This window comes from Lacerta agilis, chromosome 5 (assembly GCF_009819535.1).
Source record: "Lacerta agilis isolate rLacAgi1 chromosome 5, rLacAgi1.pri, whole genome shotgun sequence".
Lineage (NCBI taxonomy): Eukaryota > Metazoa > Chordata > Lepidosauria > Squamata > Lacertidae > Lacerta > Lacerta agilis.
Window position 1 is genome coordinate 11859426 of NC_046316.1, and position 25389 is coordinate 11884814.

General features: G+C 42.3%; 1 protein-coding gene across 5 annotated transcripts in view; it reads left to right on the forward strand.

Moving 5' to 3' along the window:
* Positions 1-259: 259 nt before the first annotated feature.
* USP54 (ubiquitin specific peptidase 54) overlaps positions 260-25389 on the forward strand; it is an 88902-nt gene continuing 63772 nt past the window's right edge. For 3 of the 5 annotated variants that reach the window (XM_033148601.1, XM_033148605.1, XM_033148604.1), the window contains exon 1: positions 260-353. The gene's annotated coding sequence lies outside the window, so the exon portion shown is untranslated. Of the gene's footprint in view, positions 354-20684; positions 20787-25389 lie in introns of those variants that run through there. The other 2 variants (XM_033148602.1, XM_033148603.1) reach the window with 2 other exon arrangements.

Consider the following 25389-nt stretch of genomic DNA (forward strand, 5'->3'; position numbering starts at 1 on the left):
GCGGCGGAGGGTCTCGTTCGCTCTCGCGATACTTGGGTTTCTTTATTCCGCCGCCACATCCCCCCCCCCGCCCCGTCCGCGAGCCGAGGCAGCAGTCTCTCTGTCAGTCAGTCAGTCAGTCAGTCAGTCAATCTGTCTGTCTGTCTGTCTGTCTGTCTGTCTCTCGGGCCGCGTTCCCTCGCGCCTGAGCTATCGCGAGAAGCGGTTGCCTTGGCTCCCCGTAGCTATAGCAGTAGTGACACAGCGGCCCGAAGGGCGAGGGGGGCGGGGAAGGAGGCGAAGCAGCCGAGGAGGCGAGGCGATGCTCTTCGCGAGAGACGCTCCTGAGGGGGAACGGGCAGGGTTGGCCGGCGGTGAGTACTCATAAGTTGGTAGACCCCGTTTAAACTCCTCGGAGCGGGCCGGGGAGAGGGCCTTGCTTCAAGCTGGGCCGGATCCTGAGCCCGCCTCGAAGCCGGGTGCCTCGAAGCCGGGGAGCACAGAGACCTCGCGGGGCGGGGAGTAAGGCGGCGCGCGACCCTGGCTTTGAGGATGGCTTTTTTGGGGGGGGGGCGGGAAAAGCTCCCCCCTCCAATTCCCTCGAAATATGGGGAAGGTAAATCCCCCACCAATTTCACTCACATTGTTCCCACCCCCGTTTTTTCAGGGCACCCCCCCGTCTCCCCCAATATCGTGTAAATGCTGAACTAGACTCTTAATCCCATTTCCCCCCCAATCCTGGTGTGAGCGCCTTTTTGTTGTTGCTTTGTTACGCTACAGGTGTTAAATGGGCACAGCATAGCTAGAGAATGCAGTTGTCACACACACACACACCCCGAAACTGTAACAAAACACATCCTGTTGAATAATCTTAAAGACTCGGATTCATCAGATGCAGAAAAGTGTTATCCTCATTTTGTCAGGCATGTTCATATGGGTTCCGGCAAAACATTGGGTCTGTTGGTATGGGCTATTTCGTTATCCTTGTTTGTATAAATTTGGGCTTTAGCAGGCCAGCTACTGCTATTTAACATTTTACAGCCTCCTGCAGCCTGGACCTAACTCTTTAAAATACCTCCCACAATTTTGTGTGTGTGTGTGTGTGTGTTATCTGGCAAGAAAAGAGGTCCACAATACTTATGTGACAGTAAACCTGTTTTTAAGGTTCCACAGATCTCCTTTGCTCCATTCTGAAGGATCATGCTTCTTTCATTGTTCCCTGCTTCACACTATGCATTACTAGAAATGCCTGGTAACCTTTAGGAAATCTTATAATTTGAAAACTGTGGATTAAGGCTGAAATTACAATATAAAGACACTATTGAGCTACTGTATTCACTTTCTGCATCTTCCTAATAACAGAAGGCAGAGGTGTTTTGAAATAAAGGCTGCTCATCATACTGTATGGCATTGGCTTTCAAACTACATTATGCAGATTGTTGAGTTATACAAGTTTATCAGGGTTTTCTTAATGGGAAAATGAGTAATGGCAACCAGGGTTCCTTAAATTTCTGCAAAGCAGGTTCCAGTCTTTTCCTGCAAATAGATCCACTGCCAGTGGGCTGCAGAAGGTGGGAGGGTTTTGCTCTTCCATGCAATGAAATCTCATCTCCCTCATGATTGGTAGCCGCAAGAGAGTACCATGTATATTCTCCATTCAGAAAGAGCATTGATGAACAACTTGTGTGTACTGTATGTGCACTCTGAAATATGTTGTGCAACTCCAGGATCTTTTGGATGAGTTTGACCTCAGTTAGGTCTGATTTAAGTTCTAAAATTTAATTCCCCTGACAGGGGGACCCAATTTATTTCCCCAGACCTCTCAGTGGGTTTTCATACCATCAACTGTGCTATCTTTTGATTAGTTGTCTGGATTAGGGACACTGTTTTACAGTGGTTCTTTTCCCACTTAAAAAAACCTGTAGTTTAAATACATTATTGTCTTATACTGTACTATAATATGCTATATAAACAGCTCAAAGAAAACCACCCTAGCCTATAAAATAGCTGCATGTCTTGTTACTGTGTAGTCATATCTACATACACGTGCAAAGAAACACGATGCCTCTAGTATCCCTTTTCGAGATTAAATTTGCAGAAATTCTCTCACTGTAGTCCTAAGCACACTTATCTGGAAACAAGTCCAACTGAACATAATGACATAGTGGGGCTGACTACTGCATTTTATTAGTACTGGTTTTGTGGTTCTTGAAGGGACCCTGGAGAAACATTTTTAGAAGGTTTGTGGGAAATCAGGTACTGTATTTATCAGGGTGTAATTCATTTCAAATCCATTTTAAACTATAGCTGGTATTTCAAGATGAGAATTTTCTGAAGGCACTATTAATACTTGGCAAATTATATTGAGTTCAGAATTTAAAAATTAAAGAATTCTACCTGTATTTATCCTTACAGTACCAACTAGCTGCCTCTGTCCTCATCTAACATGATGTTTCGCACAGCCATGCAAACTAACTATAGGCATGAATGGAATCATGTATTCAATAATATCCTTGACACATAGAAAAAAAATTCCATTAGTTTTGGGTGACCTCATAGTCTCACTAGATATGCACTAATTAAATCGGTATATCTTCTCTGTAATGTAAGTAGTATACAATATCACATCTAAAATACTGTAAATATTTATGCAGTGCAATTTGATGTGGTTCATTACAGGCCTATGAAGAGCAGGGGGCAGCTGGGTACACTTGTCCTGGGCCTTGATGGGCTAAACTGGCCAGGGCCTACTGGATTTATGCTGTCATGCCAAGAACACCCTGGGTCTCCCAGCTTACCGGGGACTCTTGCCTCAGTCAAGCTCTGCATGGGTCTGGTTCATGATGCCTTCCCATGAACTGAAGCATAGTTTGAATGTTTAGATCTCTTTACCATTGTAATTTAGGAGTAGATTCTATTTTGTTTCCATCAAACATCAAACAATGTTTCCATCAAACATTATGCACCTTGTATAAAAAGTCTTTTTGGTCAGGAGAGGTCCCCATGAAAACTTCAGAAAGTTAGATTCCTTCAATGTATAAAAACAACAGCCATTTCCCATTGAATGCAGCTTCAAATTTCATGAATTTAAACAGGGAAAATGGTACTTTAGACAACTTTTGTATTATTTAGCCAAAGAGAAAATGTTCCCCTGAGCTGTATTTTATTCTTAGTTAAAATGCACTGATTGCTTTTATACAATAACAAGCATGCAGAGGGTGAGGAATTTAGTCTCATCTGTTCCAACTATCTACAGAAACCTATCCTCTTTTTAAAAAATTACTTGTTAGGATAGCAGCACAGTCGTATCTTTTAATATTCAATAAGGACAGGACTTCTGCCAGGCTTGAGAGAGGTCTGGGTAAAGAGCTCTCTGCTCCCTGGAAAATGAAGATGATGATGGCTGCTGCAGGAGTTTTGCCAACTGCTTCGCTTCTCTTAGTGCTGGGCTGAGCACCATCATCCACTGCTGCTGTGAGCCACCACTGTCCAGTGCTGCCTGCCACACTGTCTGTCTCCCATGCCAGGACTGTGATGGGGCAGACTGTGATGATGGGAAGAGAAACTTCACAGCAACTTCTACCTTGGTTTCCCCAGAATGCCCGTGGGCACATGCGGGAGAGTATCTTTGTAACAGAGTTAAAAGGAAAGAGAAATTTGGGGCACACATAAAATGACATGTAAGAGACAAGTGACAAATAAGATCAAGATACAGAATTTAGAAGGAAGTTAAATGACTCATGTGTGAAGAGTTTTGATGTACCAGTGTCAAAACATTTTTATAAAGCTGCTGAATAAACTGTTAGACAGTAAAACATCAGTACAGTCTTCAGTACAGTCCTAGAATAAAAGGAGCTCTGATGTAGGCGGTTTCAGCTCTGTCTGCTCCCACAGGTTCAACAAAGGAAGAGGTGTTGTGGCACCCTGTTGTATTACAAGTTATGTTGCTTTCACACCAGCTTTTCCTGGAATGTTTCCTAATACCAGCTGGAGTTGCTGAATCAGGTTCCTCTTTTGAGTTTGGCTGCAGGAAAGCTGCTTTTCCTCAGCAATGTTTCCCAATACACTGTTTTCTGAGGAAGGACAGCAGAACAGCTCCAACTCCTGCTGTATCACAAAGTGGGCTCTACTCTTCTTGCAAGTCAGACCCCTGCCATGAGGCTGGAGAAGGTGGGAGGGTTTTGCTCTTCCTTACAATGAAGCCTTCTCCTTCACAGGTTCCCCATCAGCTTGCTGTGAGATAGTGCATATGAGAACCCTTTCTTATCAGCCCTTTTACAAGTTAATTCCTGTGCTGCTGTTTGCAGGTGTGAATTCCATGCATGCATGCAACTAATGGGACAGGAAATCATTAGGATAACCAGGGGCAATCTTGAGAAAGATTGTTGCTTCCCCATCCTTCTTGGAAGTTAATCAGTGGGCACACACAAGTAGGAACAGTTTTACTGGTATACAGGAGAAATCATGTGGGTGAATTATTCATTGCTGTGCTCCACTGAACAACCAACTGCTGTCTTGGAACCTGACTTTGCCATTTAATGTGTGTAAGCATGCACCTGACATAAAAAGCTACATCAATTTGTATTGGCACAAAATTGGCCTAATTTGTGTAATCAGAGGTTATACACATCAGATATGTAAAGAGCTTTTTAAATGGACAAGAGTAGTTGTTTTTCTTTCAGTCTTCATGGATACTAGGGACTCAAATCCGTTAAACACAGTGGGACTTTTTTTCTGAACAAATATGCATAGGATTGTGCTGTGTGACTGACAGTGGATCACAAATAACTAGGCATGGTTGAGCAGGCAGGCTTATTCTTTTTTTGAAAGCCTGTTGTATCCATTTAAAAGGAGGAAAATCAACATGTTCTTACATACTTGAAATCCAGGATGTGATTAATGAGGGAATAAAAAGACTTCTTGTTAGGAAAAAAAAAACTGTGTTGCTGTGTTGTTAAGAGCAGCTAAGGATGCTTTCTGCTGGAATATAATTTTGAATAGCTACATTAAAACTTGTTTCTTAGTTATTTCAGTGTAGCAGGATTAATTACTAAAACTGAAGTCTGAATACTATTTTGGAAGACTTTAAGTTTGCAACTAAAAATGTTATTCAGGAGATGCAGTGACGATAGCTCTATAGTACATGTATTCTTGCTAGGCTGATAATGAGTTCTTTAAAAGGGCTACATATTCTGCCTGCCCAAGACAGTCTGTTTTGCTAATAGATAATGCATTCTTCACTGTAGCAGAATTACATGAACATAAAATCTGGATGCTGGTTTTAATTGGCCTAATCATATGGAGTATGTTGTTGTATTAGGGTAGAACATGTGTCTGATGCCCACCTATGCAGCCCTAGTTTTGGGAAGTTTTGAAAATGTCCTCAATATTCAAACTATTCAGTAACAGGAAAAAATACTCCTAAGTACTGTAATATCATACTGATAAATGAATACTCTTGGATCACTTATGTAACTGTAATAGAAACTAAACATCATTTCCCCTTTACAGCATAATTCCCTGCAAACGCACAAGAGGGAGGGCACTTTCTCTTTTAGAATACAGCTACATGGTTCTATTGTTAAAGGTTTTAGTCTCCTGTTCTGAAGAATGATTATGGCTGCTGTTCTGTAATCAAGGATTAGAGTCCTAAAAATAAACCAAAACAAAGCTCTTAAAACTTTGCAGGTACTACACTCCTTTTGTTGGATCAGTAAATCAGTGAAAAGAGAATTGCTATGGGCATTGTGGGTATAATAAAGTGATTGCTTTCAGTATTGTTAGTACAGAAAATGTATGCATAATTCAATTTTTACATTTTAATTTTTTTACTTTATGTATCCTCAGAAGATCAGATAGGCAGGGCTTTTTTTAGCAGGAACTTGGGGAAACTCAGTTCCAGCACTTCTCAGGTGGATGCCATTGCCATTCTAAGAGAACGAGGGAGACATTCATGGTGAGCTCCGGCACCTCTTTTTATATCAAAATAGCACTGGGGATAGGTAATAACAGTTTGTCTCCAGAATCTTCTGATTATCCCCTAAAATTAAATGCTCATGCAAATAAGATTTCTCGCCTTGTTTCTGAAACACTGTAATATGGTCCCTGGCATAAACCCTTGTAGCAAAGTCAAAACTGAATTAGGCAAACATAGTAAAGGTAAAGGGACCCCTGACCATTAGGTCCAGTCGTGTCCGACTCTGGGGTTGCGGTGCTCATCTTGCATTACTGGCCGAGGGAGCTGACATACAGCTTCCGGGTCATGTGGCCAGCATGACAAAACCGCTTCTGGTGAACCAGAACAGCGCACAGAAACACCGTTCACCTTCCTGCTGGAGCAGTACCTATTTATCTAATTGCACTTTTGACATGCTTTAGAACTGCTAGGTGGGCAGGAGCTGGAACTGAGCAACGGGAGCTCACCGCATCGCGTGGATTCGAACTGCCGACCTTCTGATCAGCAAGCCCTAGGCTCTGTGGTTTAACCCACAACGTCACCCGCATCCCTGCAAACATACACTGTAGCTAATTGTAGGATCAGAGTGGGAAGGGACCTCAGAAGTCGTGGTCTATCTCCTACCCTGACAATGCAGTAAATGTGTTTCTGCAGCATCTTTGAAAGGTGGTCATCCAGCCTTTGCTTAAAAATGTCTAACAAAGGAAAGTCCACCATATTCCAATACACTACAGCATATTTCCTTGCTAATAAAACAACAAGTGTGCACACCATTTGAAGGGATCTAGGCCCCTAGGATTTGGCTCCTATGTCAAACGGCTTGTACAATAAGGAAGTTCTTCTTAATGCTTAGTCTAAATAACTTTCTTACTTGTATCAGGAGCCATTTCGGTTATTCATTGGGAAAGCTTGCGTAGATGAAAGGGATAAAATGAACAAATTGATTTGCTTTTAAACACACACGTGTGTGTGTGTGTGTGTGTGTGTGTGTATGTAGTACAGTTAGTTTAAGCAAGGAGTATGCCACTTATTGAGGCCTGAATTATTTAGTTTAGATAGAAAACAGTTTGACAGAAACAGTAATTCAATAAGCCGATTCATGAAGCCAGTGTAGTAAACCCCCCCCCCCTGCTTCATTACTTCCATCAAAGTTCAAGTAAGGCAAAGGTCAGACTAGTTAATACAGTTGAAACCGAGAATTGTAATGCTCACTCAGAAACAAGATCAGCACACTCAAATGAGAGTGAAAAGTGTAGAGTTGTTCAGGTACATACCGGTACTTCAGGTTCTCCTTTTAGCTCTTGGTACAATCTTATCCATTAGGCTTTTTGGACTGTCAAGTGATGCTTCATAGAAAGCCAGGAATCTGAGCCAATATTGTTGTGCTGTGCTTCCTTTTGTGATGTCCTAAGTGCATGTGCTGATAACCATGCTTGGTGATTGCTGAGATGCTACCACAGCTAAAATTGAGGTTTTTATCTAGGAAAACTAGGAAACTCCTCCCTCCGTTAGTACCTTGTTAAGGAGCTATGGTGTACTTGCACCTGCAGGTGGTTGGTGAAGACAACCAAAAGAGCATAGGTACTTCTCCCACTGCATTTGCCTTGTCCTCAAGTCAGTTTTTGAACACCTCTATTTTCCTTACTCTAGAAGTGATGTGGTGTGCATCTTTTCAATTGTGGCACCACAACTCTCAGAGAGGTCTGCCTGGTCTCCTCTAGGTGAGCAGTGAAAACTTGATTATTTAGCAAGGCTTGTGTGATGAGTTGATACTGCTTGACTGGTTGATTTAGATGTACCGGTAGTTTTAAGCGTAGATTTCTGTGTAGCAATCTCTCTGTTGATTCTCCCTGACTTTGTAGATTATTATGCTTTATTGTTGTTTTAATCTTGTTTAAACGTTGTTGGTAGTGGAGGTCCTTGAATCCTAAATTTGTTGTATTAAATGGTCAAATAAACAAACAAACAAATAAAGAACTGCTGTTGGTTGATCGTGTATGTGGGGCTATCTCATCTTGGTTGTGACCTGGAAGAGCAAAGTATATATAAGGAAATAGTCTCAAGGCATATGGTGCAGTAATTTTGCTAAAGCTAACATTGCTTGGTTTCATCATGTGGATGGTAGCCTTGAATGTTCTGTGTGCTGCTTCTAATTTCCATGAAAGAAATATGGGAAATAAATGTAATAATTATGAAAACAAATGCCCATTTCCTCCTCTGTTCCCATTACATTTTTGTATTATGTGAGAATGATAGCATACCTCACACAATCCATTGGATCTTTGATTATATTTTGTCTGGGGGCGAAAGAGAGTTCTGTCGAACTTGAAAGTACCCAATTTTCCCAGCAAAAGTAATGACTATGATGACACTATTAGCAATGAAAATCTTGATAGTCTCCATAGCTTCTGTTGAGACTACCAATTAATTTCTCACAGCTGTTGAACAATCTTTTCTTGAACTATGAGCTATCTTAAGTTAAACCAGTGCCTTGCCGTTGAAAAGTAGTGTATCCTGTTACCAATCCCTTGAGCCACCCAGATGCCTCTCTATCCCAAATCTTACTTGATCTCCACTCCAGACTCTGCCATGTCCATTTAACAACACATTAAGATTGCCTGCTCTGGATGTGAGTAAACGGTTGGTTAAATATAGAAACAGTTTCTTATTTAGTGAAGATTTCCATGACAAATCCTTGTGGATCACCATATAAACACAACCATATGGCCAAGTCCAGTATTATCTTAAAACGATTAGCTTGGGGCTTAATACTGTCATTAACTGAAAAATACACACATCATTTTATTTGTATTCCACCTTTCCATAGTTCAAACCATGCTCAAGGTAGCTTACAACATGAAGACATAATCAAAACATAACCAAACATAACCAAAAGTAGTCTTAAATAATAAATAAAACATCAAAAAGTACATAACGAAATTGAACAATTTCCACATAAATCATAAGAACTAAAATAAAGATACAAATGATTAATATCAATACCAGCATCAACCTCCTCAAGCGAACCCCCTAAACAGTATTCCAGCCCAAGATTGAATTCACAGCTTTTGCGACTGGCTTGTGTTGAGCTGTTGATAATTATATGTAAAAAAGTTGCCATAAGCATAAATAAAAGAACATTATCACAGATTCATTAATTCCTTGATCTCATGAGATCTTATTGATTGTTGTTTTATTTAGTGTTCATTGATGGTGTTTAATGGAACCTAACTGGAGTTGTTTTGTTTTTGTTTTTTTGTTTTAAAAAAGGAAAGAAAACAGGTGGATAACTTCATTACCACATTGATTTTAAAAGGTACTGCAAGCAAAGCAGTTCACACAAATGCATACTTACTAACCACTCAAATTATACCTGTTTTGTTTATTTTTAAATAGTTTTTGGGATGGACAGACTTTAGTTGTGGCCAATTTCATACCTATTTGCTTGGCACCATTCTATCTATCTGTCATTGGAACTGATTGTTACCCCTTCACTTGTATAAATGTATTATAACATGGATTGTTTTTCTTATCTATATTAGCAAGTGAGAGCAAGTATGATTTAATGGTTTGGGTGCTTGACTAGGACCTGAGAGACCAGGGCTCAAATCCTCACTCAGCCATGAAGATCGCTGGGGGCCTTGTGCCAGTCATGGTCTGTCAGCCTAACCTACCACAGGGGTGTTGTGAGGATAATAAGAAGAGGAAAGAAATATGTACACCACCTTGAGATCCTTGGAGGAAAAGTGGGATCTAAACATAATAACCCACCTTTTTATCATTACAGCAAGCTAGCGACTGCTTGCTTGCTTGCTCAAATTTATACTGTATTGAACTGTTTGCTCCGGTGTATAACACTTTACATTTACTTAAGATAGATCTCATTTGCCTATTTGTTACCCAGGTAGTCCTTTTTGGAGCTGTTCACAATTTGTGTTTTCACCATCCTAATATAAGTAATCCGGGGCCATCTGCAAACTGGACTTCCTTACAGCTTAGCATTTATACAGATCATTTATTATTAAGTTAAATCATATGTTTGTCCTCGTTATTTTTATGATATTCAAATATCTGTTACGGTCCTTTGTGTCTTTGCTGTAAGAGTTTCCAATTTCACCGTTTAGTTAAATCCATAGACTTTTTTCCATGGAGAAAGTCTGTTAGGTATATACATGTCAACAGTACAGGTTGGTCAGTGTTCCAAACTCCCATTGTTCCAGGTGCATTTTGCAACGGGGAATTTCATTAGTGTGAGCAATTTCTGAGCTCTGGGCGCAGTACTGCGCCTAAGATTTCACATTAAACTGCAGAGTGGAAAGAAAAGAGAATCTTTTTCTGCCTCTCCACTTCCAGCTACTCTCTGAAGACTGGAGAAGAGACCCTCTTAAGAATATTAGGGGGTGGGCAGGGGAAGGAATTGACCATGTGAAAAATGAACACAATATTTTAGCTGCAGTTTGTTCATTTTCAGCTTTGTATTATTATTTTAAAATAGCACACCTAGACATTCCGCTGTTGCGCCCATAACTTAGGTTTAAGGTGCCATTTAATTCCTAGCTTTCATATCTCAGTTTCTAACACTGAAGTTAGAGAATCCTTTCAAGCAATTCTAAGACAACATTTCACTGAAATTTGTAAAATTAATAGACACTATTGGTTAGATTACTGCTTGTACTCTTTGGAATTGCAACATCTTCTTTTGTTTAGCCAGGTTTCTCTTTCCCAGTTTTCTCTGCATGCTGTCCAGTTGAGCCTTTCTGTTTATTGATGTGTTTCAACTCAGAGAGGTATTTTCCAAGCAGTGGTGGCTGTGGTGATATGCTACAAACTCATCTATTTTGTAGCGCTACAAAAGGCTCCATGTTTCTTTTGTTGTCAGCTGACTAGAGCCAAGGCCCTTTGTTTTTCCATTGTTTTTTCAACCAAGTGGGATGTTGATGGAATTGATTGAAATGTATTGAAGTGTTTAGTGCTGATTGTGGTTGGGAAGTCAGCTCTGAAAGGAAACTCATTGTTCTGAATGATGTGTCCTGCGGTTTAATATTTAGCTGTCAAAATAGAAATTTCTCTCCAGGGCCAAGCTAAAAAAAAAAAAAGTTGAATTGCTAATTTAGCATATGCTTACAGGGCATAGTAATAAAGAGGAACAGCAATGATTTATTTTGTCCTATTTCTATGTATTTTAGAATAAATATTTGATTTTGAAAATTGCCAGGGGGGGGGGAAGCCCCCAACAATGCTACAGTTCTTTCACAAATTAATTTTCACCCTTTGCAGAGGCACTACCCGCAGTACCAATATTTTGTTTCAGGTGTTCACTTGATTTGTTAGTTGAATGTAGACTTCTGTGGTGAGGGCTGAAAGTATCCCAGATACATGGTTTCCCTTGTACCAAAACCATTATTTGGGTTTTTACCTCATTGCCTTGATATTATTTCCCCATCCATGTTTGGAGAGAGCTTATAAAAATAAATCTGATGACATTCAAATAGAAGCAACCTTACAATTGTGTGTGTCTGGTTTTGGGGTATCAAACTGGAAGCTACTGCTGAGAGGTAGGTCATAGATTTTTCCTTATCATGGAAATGCTTGTCAAGGTCTGATTACACAAGGTTCTTGCGTGTGCATGCTTTGGGGAGGTGGGTGCCTAGATCAGCATTACCTCAGTGCTCTGTCTGTGCACAAGTTCTTACATGTTCCATATCTTGAAGCAGCAGGTCAGCACCTGCTGGGAGATCTTTTGTTGAATAGTCTTGACTGTCTTTTTCCCTCCCAAAGAGCTAAAGTCTTTGAATATCATTGGGAAATTTATTTCTAGGTAAGTGTCAGTCAAGAAATTCTGCTGGGGGGTGGGACTCATTTGCTTAGTGTAAGATTGGGTTTAGCAAAGCTTGATGGATTTGGTTGCCAAGAAATTGGCAGCTATTTAACGGAGTCTTGCTATGCAACTTTAAAGGTTTGCTGCGGCTGTGCTGAATCAAGTTCAATAGATCAATGTGCAAAATAATGGCAATATTGTTCCATTCATATTAGTAAAGCAAGAAACAGAGCTGAGAACTTGTGTACTATCAAATTGCTGTTTATTTCAACATCTGAGTTGTGTAGTCAAAACAGAATTTCAGAATAGAACATTATGCTGGTAAAGAAAGTCAATTGATAGATGAAGTTTTAAGGATTAAGATTAAGGTCTGTGTTCAGAATCAAAGTTATGACAAAATAGTTTTGCTTAACTGGTTTAGTGATCTCATCCCAGAGCATCCAGTCACTTCAGAATTTAATGTCTGCATATCTGTCTGCATATGGATAACTTGCTCCAGTAACAAATTGGCTCAATTCTCCTAATCTAACATCTGCAATGCTCTGACTTACTAAATTCATTTTTATATGGGGGGGGGGAGACTATTGGAAAACTGTGACAAGGATCTTGAGTGTATTTGAGAGAATGGAACTAATCAAATTTTCTTTTTCATGTTTGTTTTCAACTTGCTTTATTATTGTGCTCAAGAGAAAATGGCGTAATATTAAACTGTTGTACGTTTTGAGTGTTTGAGGAAAAAGTTGGCTGTATCTAAGTGTTTTGCTCCTTATATTATGTAGATGTCCATTGTGTACATCTTGGAGGCCTAAGTGGGCGGAGATGCAGATTAGGAAAATACTTGGATCAAAGAGTCTTCTTACCCTTGCAGAAAACAAACAAACAAACAAACAGAAGGTTGGAATGGCCTCCCCACCTGAAAATCCAAATTCCTCCCAAAGGCCTGCAGGTTGTGAAAACCCAATAAATGTCCCAGCTGAGTGGGAATTTGAACTTGGGTCTCCCTCATCTTAGTCTAGCCCTCTAACCACAAGTTTCCATTGCCTCCTTTTAAATGATTTTATGTAGGAATGTGTGTTTGTGTGTGTTTCATTTAGAGAGTTGAACAATAAAGCAGATAGTGTATAGGAGAACTACCAGCTACCCAGGGCAAATGTTTTCTTTCATCTGGAGAAAGCTCACTTCCAATTAAATAACTTTTTCATCTGAAACTTATGTTGTATCTCTTTACAAAAAATCCTGTGTGTATTCTTCAGTGGCAAAAATTGAAGTGAAATCACTGGGATCTACTTTTTAAGAGATGCATTTTGATGGCAATCATGAAAATACAACCACCTTCTAATTTTGTGTGTGTCATTATGTGACAGAGAACTATTGTCACTTGTAGTGCATATTTGTAGAATCAATTCTTATGATTAGCTACTGTTTTAAGAGATACAAAAGAAGTAAAACTTGTAACATTTTAGATGTAAAAGGGATTAGCCAGCTATTGCTGTGTTGTGTTTGGAGTATTTAACATGTAGGTTGAAGATACATGCATCCTTCCTGCTGCTAGAGTATATCAGCAGCAGAACACATGGGTAACCTTTGCTATCTGGGTAAGGGAAGCCATGTGCATTCCCTCAGCTTAACAAGGCCCCCAGTGAATGTTTTAAAGGACAATGTTTGCTCTGTCATTTTGGTGAAAAGAGCGAGGTTTTACCTTCACTGCCAAAAGTAATCTGGTGGGGAGGGGTGGAATTGTGATTTAAAAAGAAAAAGGGCCTCTTTCTGCCTGAGACCAGTTCATCTCTGCTCAGCAACAATTGTTCCTAGGACAAAAGGGTACTAAGATCACTCTTGGCTACTGAAATGGAGCCAGCCTCTAAGGGTGGATATATTGCAGAGGGGAAGGAAAGGAGGGATACCACAATTTTAAAAAGTCCATTTACAATGACCCCATAGTTTGGACAATAAATACTACGAGAACCAAAACTCACTTTTTCTTTCCTTCTCCTGACAATTCCTTGCTGGTGTGCGTGTATAATGTGCCTGCCACTCTTTTATGCAAAACCTGTTGGGATATTGTCTGTAAAAGTTTGCTTTAACTTGGACAGAAAATCTTCCCAAAGGTTTCCTTAGCATATTCTAAAACTGTTATTGAGGAAGACTAGGCCTTCAGGCACAGAAGAACAAGCATGGTTTGGACTTGATTGCTTTCTCAACTAAATAGTAGAGCAAGGATAACTAACATGAGGAGCCATTGTTAGGGATAATGGGAGTTGCAGTCCTGCCCTCTTTTCTTCCCAACCCTATACTGCATATAACACTAGTGTCTCACAACAAATTTAACTGAAGAACCTGAAGAAAGAGACAACGCATGCGTTTTTGAAAACTAGGGGAAATTATTATTTTATTTAAAAAAAGAAAAGGGGTGTGCGGCAGCCCCCAGTATTTAAAGAGCCCCCACCCCTATTACATCATTAGAACCAGAACATAAACCTATGAAACTAGAAAAGAGCAAAAATATCAATGTTTGGTCTAGATCCTAGATACTGCACCTTCACTAAAGGAGACTGTATGGATGATTCACTAAATGATTGTAGGATGATGTGTGTACCTGAGCTTATGGCTTCAAATCCACTTCATCTTATATGCTGCTTTATTCCAAAAATGACAACTGGACTACTAATTCTAAACGGAATAGTTAGTTGCCCAACCACCCCCTCCAGAACCCACCGCTCTTAACTGACTCTCAACTGCCTCAAACTCCCTTTCAAATCCTCATCCAATCGTCACTCACCACCAGAATTCCACAATCTCTCCCCCCCAACATTCCCATAATAATTCTGATACAATTACCCTAATAACCCTATTACATTCAATATTTTATACACGCTGCTCCCTATAACCATACTGTTAGAAGCACTTGAGCCTCCCATTCCTGGTTCCTAGGAAATGGGGGTGAGCAAACTGCAGGTTCTCCATCCCTGTTCTAAAAACCAGATGTCTTCCCCCAAATGATCCTGGAAATTGTAGTTTGTTAAGGATTCTGGGGATTGTAGGTCTGTGAGAGGGAAGCCACAATGGCACGAATCATTTCGGGGGAAGTCATGTGTTTTAAAGGTGTATTGGATGCAACGAAGGAATCTCAACTAGAAGATACATGGCCGATGGCCATCCAAGCACTGCTTAAAAACCTTCAAGGAAGGAGAGTCACTGCTTCAGGCTCTAAGGGCCTCTGGAGCAGGAGAAAACAAGCTTGCTCCATCCTCCATGTGACAGCCCTTTAGACTTTAGTTATTGAATAGGCTGCATGGTGTGGATCTCATATCAGTGTTATGAGAGTGTAAGCAACACATTTCTCTCTCCCCTTTCTCCACACCATGCAGAATTGCAATGGTAACCAGAAGGCTGGAGTTTGGAGCCCAACCAGGGCTGGCTGTGGGCAGGATCCTTGCGTTGCCAGGGGTTTGACTAGATGACCCTTCTGATCCCTTCCACCTCTGCCCTGCTATGATTATATCAAGCAGCTAAAGGAACAAAAAGATGCTTCTGAAACATTTGGGAATCATAGGAACACTCTCCCCACCAGTGGCTTCCAGCAAGAGCTTGCATCTTCCTTATGAGGCAGTCCAGAACAAGGAGGGAAAGGCTCAGAGTTCAGGTAGGTGGAAATGCCAATTGAGTGCCCTATACTATAGGAATGCTTCCTTCCTGTGTCCCCCACCCTCATGCGCCAGACTGGTGCTAGCATGGCTGGGAGCCAGGTGCCTGATGATTCCTCCATTTTCTTTGCAGAGAAGGAGCCTTTCCCCAACATATACTTTGTTCTGACCAAATCCCTGGAGAGACGTGACGACCCTCAGATACTGGGGCAGAGGGAAGAAAGGGGTCCTTGTGAAACACATTTGGGGAGTCTGTGGCATAGCCATCACGGCTAATTGCCTCCATGCAATTGTTTAGCCGTCTTTGAAAGCCATCCCATCCAAGATGCTCTTGTGGTGCATCTGATTCTCCTATGGTTCCTTGCTCCTATGGTTTCTCATCTCCTTGATGACTATTGTGAGATCCTTTGGTTAACATATATCAGGGCTGGAAAATATTAAAGAATCAGAGGACTGGTGAGCTTCCCTTGAAGCACAAATGATCAAAGGCAGGCAGATCTGTTAGCATCTTGATAAAGATGCTCAAATGACAAAGGATGCTATCGTACCCCGCAAGCGTCTTGGAAAAAGCTCCCAAGCTGACGGAGAAGAGAGCAGTTAAGTGGTCAGTGGGGCTCCAGGTTGCCGTTTCTGGATCCCACCACAGCCCTTCCAAGCTGCCCAAGAAATCAGTGTCACAACAGTTTTCCCCTCGCACCTCCTCCCCATGATCTCTCGTGGGGCCTTCTCAGACATATGCTGTGTCTGAACCAGCAGATCCCACCAAACCAAGTAATTGAGGACCCAGTCAGAAAAGGAGTGTGCACAGTCATACCAGAAACAAGCAAAATAACTAAACAGCTACTAGAAGTCACCCCAGAACTGGCCCTACTGAACACCTTCCCGCTTGGACTACTGCAATGCGCTCTACGTGGGGCTACCTTTGAAGGTGACCCGGAAACTGCAATTAATCCAGAATGCGGCAGCTAGACTGGTGACTGGGAGTGGCCGCCGGGACCACATAACACCGGTCCTGAGAGATCTGCATTGGCTCCCAGTACGTTTCCGAGCACAATTCAAAGTGTTGGTGTTGACCTTTAAAGCCCTAAACGGCCTCGGTCCCGTATACCTGAAGGAGCGTCTCCACCCCCATCATTCAGCCCGGACACTGAGATCCAGCGCCGAGGGCCTTCTGTCGGTTCCCTCACTGCGAGAAGCAAAACTACAGGGAACCAGGCAGAGGGCCTTCTCGGTAGTGGCGCCCGCCCTGTGGAACGCCCTCCCGTCAGAAGTCAAGGGAATAAACAACTACCTGACATTCAGAAAACACCTAAAGGCAGCCCTGTTTAGGGAAGTTTTTAATTTGTGACTCTGTATTGTATTTTGATATTTGTTGGAGGCCGCCCAGAGTGGCTGGGGAGACCCGGCCAGATGGGCGGGGTATAAATAATAAATTATTATTATTATTATTATAACAATGCCCATTCGCACTAGAAAGAGCTCATAACCCACCGACAGCATACGATTCAATATGGCTAACTTAACCCGACAACCCCCCTCACCCACCCACAAACAAATCCCACTGCGGCCAGCCAAAGACAATCAACCACACCCTAGGCCACCCCAACTTCTCTTACCACCAATGAAACATAACAAGCGAATAGAGAACTTCCCCAAGTGATGCTGGCAGAAAACCCCCAAGCATACACTAAATAAAAGAACTTAAGCTTTGGCACCCCAGCCCCTCTCTTCTGTCCCCACATGTGGAGGGCCACAAGTTAACCAACCCTGGATCAGAGGAATACTCCATTCTCCCCTCCATTTTGCCTCCTCTATTTTGTTTTTTGGGGGGTGGGTGGGTGGGTGGGTGGGTGGGAAGGGTAGAAACATGTGTCCAGTCCCATATATATTAAAATCTTTCTCTGTGTGCCTGCACATCTGCACAGGCTTGCCAAGCCATGGTGTGGCAAACCAGTCCAATAAGTACTGTGCTTTATTAAGCAAAATTTCTGATGGATATTATTAGTGAGCATTTAGGAGTATTAAACAGGGATGTAGGTGGTGCTGTGGTCTAAACCACTGAGCCTCTTGGGCTTGCTGATCAGAATCCCCATGGCGGGGTGAGCTTCCATTGCTCGGTCCCAGCTCCTGCCAACCTAGCAGTTTGAAAGCACATCAAAAAGTGCAAGTAGATAAATAGGTACCGCTCTGGCAGGAAGATAAATGGCATTTCCATGCGCTGCTCTGGTTTCAGTGTTCCATTGCACCAGAAGTGGCTCAGTCATGCTGACCGCATGACCTGGAAAAAACTGTGGACAAATGCCAGCTCCCTCGGCCTGTAAAGCGAGATGAGCGCCACAACCCCAGAGTTGTCTGTGACTGGACTTAACTGTCAGGGGTCCTTTACCTTTACTTTTATAGGAGTATTAAACACCTGTGTATGGAACTAGCATCTTTGAATGAAAGTAGCTTGTGTTCTTTATTACTAATCCATACCCCGCAACATTTCACAGATAAAGATTGACACATGCATGTAACACCTCTCATACTGTTAAATATGGTGGTTTAATATATTTAATATTATCCCTCTTTTCTCTGCAATAGCTTGTCCTGCACTGATTTAAAATCTGATAAGAGTATGTTTGGTTTTGTGGCTAAAATTATACTTGAAAAACAATGAGTTTTCTCTTGGGTTATTAAAAATCGAAAGGAGCTTCACCAACATATGCAGTTGCTGGCTGTGCACTGCATGGTGCTTTAGTGTTTCTGCGCACATGTTTACATGCATATATATTAGAGACAAGATGCATCCACCACCCCACTTCTTGTCAGCCTGGGAAGGAAGCTAAATATGGAAAACTGACAGCAGCTCTGGCAACTCCCACTAAAAAAATTATCAAGACTTTCCCCAAAGGCAAATATAGAGACAGTGATTTTACAGGAAATATAGATAATCAGAGCATATGGTGAATAAGCATGTGCTGTGCAAGAACAACACTCTTAGGCATTTATGGTGAGAACATAATTTCAAAAGTTACAGAATACAGAGCATCTTTAGGCATGGGGTTGAAATTAGGGGTGTACCAAGCATGTCAATGGAATGTCTTTATACAACATAGTCACTTTTTCAGATTCCTTCTTTAAAGCAGGGATTAAAAATTCCTAACTCAATTACATGAACTCAGCCTTAGACCATTGAGTGTATTAATGGAGGTAACTCAAAACTCGTTTATAGTAGATTATTCTAAAACAGTCTTCCCCAAACTGATGATTTCCAGATGTTGGACTGCATCACTGCAATACCTCAAGAATGGCCTTTCTACATATAAACCAACCCAGACTCTGTGTTCGTAATCTGAGGCCCTTCTTCATGTGCCTCCTCCATGGGAGGTCCAGAGGGTGGCAACACAAAATCGGGCCTTTGCTGCAGTGGCTTCCCGTTTGTGGAATTTTCTCCCCAGGGAGGTTCATCTGGTGCCTTATATATCTTTAGGCACCAGGCAGAAATATTCCTCTTCAACCGGGCCTTTGGCTGATTAATATTCCACAGCTTTTTCAATGTATTTGTAGGAGGGGGGGGGGTTATTGTATTGTTGTTTCTGTTTTAACTATTTATTTGTGCTTTTATCTAATGAAACACCCTGAGACCTTTTAATGGAGGGTGGTATATAAATCTAATAAAGAATATATCATCCCTAACCACTGCTGGCTGTGGCAGATGGGAGCTGAAATGGAACAATATCTGGAGGACATCAGGGACATGGCCAGATTGGTAAAGAAAAAGTGTTTTATATGTGTTGTAAAGGGACGCGGATGGCGCTGTGAGTTAAACCACAGAGCCTAGGGCTTGCCGATCAGAAGGTCGGCGGTTCGAATCCCCGTGATGGGGTGAGCTCCCGTTGCTTGGTCCCTGCTCCTGCCAACCTAGCAGTTCGAAAGCACGTCAAAGTGCAAGTAGATAAATAGGTACCGCTCCGGCGGGAAGGTAAACGGCGTTTTCATGCACTGCTCAGGTTCGCCAGAAGCAGCTTAGTCATGCTGGCCACATGACCTGGAAGCTGTATGCCAGCTCCCTCAGCCAATAATGCGAGATGAGTGCCGCAACCCCAGAGTCGTCCGCGACTGGACCTAATGGTCAGGGGTCCCTTTACCTTTACCTTTATAGGTGCTATAACACTGTGACACTAGATGGCACTGTGGAGTCCTGTCTTTCCATACTGGAGATCCCTGTATGTGTTTAACTAAATCGCTTCTTTGACATGTCTAGATCCAGCCAAGTTTGGAGAAGACTGCTTTAGGAAGCGAGCAAACATATTCTTCTTACTCATAAACTCATGCACACACACAACCCAACACTCTTTCTTTCTCGTGTTCTATTCACCTAAGCAGGTGGGCAGGGCTAAGGTTGCTGGTTTGTCCACAACACAGCCTTGAGCCTCATATACTAGGAAAAGCTAGCCCAACATGAAGTGTAATGTGGATATGTTGCTGCCACTGTACCACACTACTCTGCATCTATGTCTCCCCTTGCAGGCCAATTGCCACCACTGTGTTCTTCCACCTCTTCTCTATCCAGGTCAGTTGTGTACACACAATTTAAAGAAGAAAGAGGAGGGATTGGAATGGTGTTAAAATCTGGCCTGGCAAGCTTACACTTTTTCATCCTTTGTTGCCTGTGGAAAGCAAAAGACTGAGTGCTAGTCAGTCAGTTCACAGCAGACAAGAAGAAAAAAATCCTGGGTGTGTTTGTATTATTTGTTTGCTGAATTGTGACCATAGATCATATTTATATTATATATTGCAGTAGAGATAGTAGGATTAGGAAAAGGGATGTTTTTGTAGTGACTAGAGGAGGGAATGGAGGTAAAATATTCAGAGCTAAAATGTTTTTGAAATCTTAGTCTCAAATATGAAAGAGAGATTTCTCTTGTCTACCTTACCTTACCTATGCATACCTTGATGCATAAGGGGCAGAATTACGGGACTAAACTGCATTGCCTTTGGTTTATTGCTTGTTATAGAGGAATTGTGAATTGTCACCTGCATTTCAGCTAAAAATGACATTTCTATGCTGTGGTGGTTTTTTTTTTCCCCAAAGGAGCAATTTACATCCAGGCTGAGCAGAGCAGAACAGAGCAGGAAAAATGCAGAAATTGAATGATTACGGGAGTATGTTCTGCAGTGCCGAGAACACACTGGCAAGGGCGGTCTCTGGCTGTCACTTTAAAAAAAAATGACCTGCTTGTTGGAGGAGGGGCAGTTTCCTGAGAATCAGGTGCATGTCTGTAGAGATGATGTCATCGTTCTAAGTAGACCTGCTTGAGAGAGACGGATGCAGAGGAGGGAATGATTTCCTAATTGCAGATCTCCAGCTGGGAGGAGTAAGAAATGGATAGAGCACAGGCAGTTTGTAAGTATCAAAAATATTGCTGAAGTCATCTGCAGTCTTCAGGAATTAATTGCTGTGTGAAGGTGATGCAAAGAGCATGCTTCTTAATTGAGGACTGTGGAAAGACACTGGTTTTAAAAGGTGTTTTTTTTAAAAAAAAATTACTAGTGCCCCATGTTTAGAGGTAACATTTCTTAGGTTTCTTCCTAATGACAGTAAGTGTCATATGCTTTCTTCCTAGGGGAAAAAAAAGCATGCTGCGTGGCTTATTGAGTAATTTTATCTGCCTTTTCATACTGCCTTTTTCATACTAAGAGGCAGTGGTGTAGCACTCACTTGTGGTAAAATGTAGTCCTGTCTTGATGAGAAATGTCCTTGGTCCCCAGGCACTGCTTGCTTGAACCTCTGCTTTTAATTTTTGGCTTGCAAATGTAATTAACAAATGCAGGATGGGCAAGAACAACAAAAGTTAGGTGCTTTTGTGTCTTTGATATCAGCTGTCAGCCTGCTTCATGATCTGTGATGTGATTGTTGGGCTGTGCTGAAATAGTTGTGGCATTGCACCACATTATCTAGGTGAACAGAGGGTCTCTAAATAGTGGCTTCATGGTGACTTGTTAGCCATTCTTCTCAGTATTCTCTTTCTTCTGATTCAGAAATAACCAGGCCTCTACAGACTCCTTAGGCACCCACATATACAAGGAGAAGCATTTAGTGCTAGTGGATAGGTATGGTAGGTATTGAACTGTAATAGTAGACCTAAATTAAGCTAGCACAGAATCTAGAAAGACTGCAGTTCCAGCATGTGGCTGTAGTGGATTGTTGTTTGCTCTGACACGTGTAAATTCAGGAGGAAGTGAAATGTTTACTTTTGATTAAAGCAGTACTTTAAGGGAAGAGAATCTTTAATTGGATTGAAAGACAAGCAAAACTTGCTGGCTATTTCAGAAAAGGTTCTTTGTGTACACTACTTGTATCTTTAGTGTTTATAGTATCTACCAGGTATGAAGCAGTGGGCATAGGTAAAATGTACCTGCTGTTGTGTCTTGTGAAGTTGAAAGTAGAATTATGGTTTGGTGGAGAAAGTTGCTATAGGCAGTGGGGTACTGGCATATAGATAGAAACAGGCATTGTGGAATGGCACCCCTATGTGAGCTGAGTTTCAGTGTGAAGAGGCCCAGAGTTTATATACAAGGAAGGTAATTGGTTCATCCTGTTCACATGACTCCTTTTCCAGAAGAATTCTGCTTGAGGTTTCCATCTGATGACTTGAAGGGCCTGCAAGCTCCTATTCTGATGAACTGTCATGCTAGCATAGCATGTTAAGGGAACAGGAATCTGACTCTAAGTGTTCTGATGTGAATGCTCCAGCACCCAACAAAAATGCTGCACTTAGGACTTGGTGCTGCCTCACTTTTTTTCTCCCATGGTCCCCTTGGATGCTTATCAGCATTTGGTTTTCAGTAGGTTCTAGGGCACACACATGCCCTGTTGTGGCTGCCTTACTGCCTGAAATTATTCCGTCAGCTTCATAGGCTCACAGGAGAAGAAAGTACCTGATCTTTGGGTAGGCCTATTTCTACAGAGCTAACCATCCCTTACCAATTAGGTGTGTATTTATTGTAGGCTGAAGATGTACATTTGGAAGTTGGATTCATGAATGGATGGGAGCCAACATAAAACATGTTCTGAAAATGTACACTGTTCATTAGAAAGGGAGTTCATTAGCTGTGTTCTTAAAAGCTTTAATAATTACCAGTACATGGTAACTGTTAGAGTTGCAAGTTTAGTCGAGAGCTAGGAATCCACCTCTTGTAGACCCCTAGGTGTACCACTTGTGCCACTTAGAGCTGTGGAGGTGGGGACACTGCTGTGGGATTTTACAGAGCCGCAAATGCTGCTCTACCCCTTTTCCCATGTTGAAAGTAAAGGACTGGTCTGTTCCAGGTAGTGGTCTCAGCCAGATGAGGTTATAGCTCAAGATGTGTTTGTGGGTTGATGTTAGGCACAGATTTGTGTTCCAGCAAGGAAACCAAGGCAAAGTCAAGGATATCCAGGTTCTGGTCTAGCAAGGCAAGGTTCAGCTTCTACTAAAGCAAAAACCAGAAAAGCGGAAGCCAGGTTCCAAGTAGGTTGGGGTAGGGAACTTTTTTTCATCCTGGGGACCACATGCCAGTGGTGGGTAGAGCCATAAGCAAAAATGAATAGAACAATGAATATTAATGTTACCTTTGTATAGTAGGCTGACTGTACTTACCCACACTCTTCTCCATCCAGGCAAGCAATAAGCATTATCAACGACATGCTCTAGCTAGGCAAAGTACTCAAGGAGAGTACACAACAGGGGTGGTGAGAGGATGTGCCTGGGGAGAATTCTAAGGACCAGACAGAGAGGCACCAAGAGCTGCATTTGGTCCCTGGGCCTGAGATTTCCCATCCCTCCAATAAGCCAAAGTCAAGCAGAGCAGAGATCAAATTCTGCTAAGGCAAGGCATGCAAAGCAAAGCAAATAGCACTGTGGATAGCTCCATTTGCCACTCAGGCTGGAGAGTCAAATGTTGCTTCAGCAACAAGCAAACCCAGACTGAGTCAGCGGTTAAAGGGTCTTAGTCTGCTTCAGTAGTAGTAGTAGTAGTAGTAGTAGTAGTAGTAGTAGTAGTAATTGTTGTTGTTGTTGTTGTTTGTACTCTGCCCATCTGACTAAGTTGCTCCAGCCACTCTGGGCAGTTTCCAACAGAATATACAAAAACACAACAGAACATCACACATTAAAAGCTTTCTGATACAGGGCTGCCTTCAGATGTCTACAGAAGGTTGTATAATTATTTATCTCTTTGACATCTGCCGGGAGGGTGTTCCACACCATGGGCATCACTACCGAGAAGGCCCTCTGCCTGGTTCCCTGTAACCTGGGTTTTCATCATGAGGGAACTACCTGGACCTCAGTTTCCGGGCTGAACAATGGGGGTGGAGACACTCCTTCAGGCATGCAAGGCCAAAGCTGTTTAGGGCTTTAAAGGTCAACACCAACACTTGGAATTGTGCTTAGAAATGTTCTGGGAGCCAATGTAGAAATTTTAGGACCAGTGTTTATATGGCCCTGGCGACCATTCCTAGTCACTGGTCTAGCAGCCGCATTCTGGATTAATTGTAGTTTCTGAGTCACCTTCAAAGGTACCTCCATGTAGGGGGCAATGCAGTAGGCTAAGCAGGAGATAACCAGAGCATGTACCACTTTGGCAAGACAGTGGGCAGGCAGGCAGGGTCTCACCTGGCATACCAGAAGGAGTCACTAAACAGTTGCCCAGGACACAGAGTTGACCTGCACCTTCATGGACAGCTGTGAGTCCAAAATGACCCCAAAGCTGCACAGCTGGTTCTTTAGAGGCACAGTTACCCCATTCAGGACCAGGAAGTCTCCCACACCTGCCCGTCCCCTGTCCCCCAAGAAACAGTACTTCTGTCTTGTTGGGATTCAGCCTCCACCTGTGGTCTGCCATCTATCCCCCAGCCACCTCCAGCCACTCACACAGGACATTCACCGCCTTCACTGGTTCTGATTTAAGTGAGAGGTTAGAGCTGGCTATTGTCTGCATACTAGTGGACACTCAGCCCAAACCCCCCCCCAGCCATTTTATACAGATGTGAAAAAGCATAGGGGAAAGGATGAAGCCCTGAGGCACCCCACAAGTGAACGCCTTGGTCTTAACACCCACGCCCCAACACCACTTTCTGGACACAGCCCAGGAGGAAGGAGTAATCACTGAATGATGGCACAGAAGAGACTCTAGTTATCTGGAGTCCTCAGAATTTGAGGATGTCAGTGTAACTTTCTCAGACTGGAGTGGTGGTGATAAAACAGCCCGCTCCTGTGCTACAGCTTTCTGGACAGTAAGGTTTGACTTATTCCAGGGGCAAATCCCTCTCTTACTTTGATACTTCCTCTGAATCTCTGGCCCCATACCCCAAAGATGGGGAGTCTGGCCATGGGTCATGGAAAGGGGACACTTGGAAGGGCATGTATTGCAAGGTGCTAGTGTGTGTGTGTGTGTACATGTGTATGCACATATACACTAGGAATGAAGTACTGCATATGTGAGAAAGTAGGGTGTTGCTGCATATTTGAGAGTTGACGCTGCATTTATATTTCAAAAGATAACCTGGGTTTTCAAAAAGAGATGCCTGTGGGCAGCATATTAGCTCATGGACCAAATTGTAGTTCTGTCTGTGTGGTGGTAGGATTTTGCCGTCACCTCAGCGCACATCTTTTCCAGTGTGCTATCTTGCAAAGCCATTGCATACATTCCACTTCAGTGCACTGAACCCTTGGAGCTAAATGATGCCGCGGAACTTGGATTTGTGGGTCATGCAGTTTGAGTTGGTGCTCCTCAACTGTAGGTTAATGGTTTCAATGTCCATGCCTATTCAGGGCTTTAGTGTTATATGAATTTTTCATAGCAAAATGCCAGGTATGCTAGTAAATTCAAACTGTTCAGAGTAGTAAACTCCTGTGCAGGTGCATTCTCTACCTGTTGGTGGAAGTAACTAGTAGATGTCTTCTTCAGACACTGTCCTTGCAATTAATTTCTTCCACTTAGCTTCCCAGTGTAAATTGAGTAGAAGA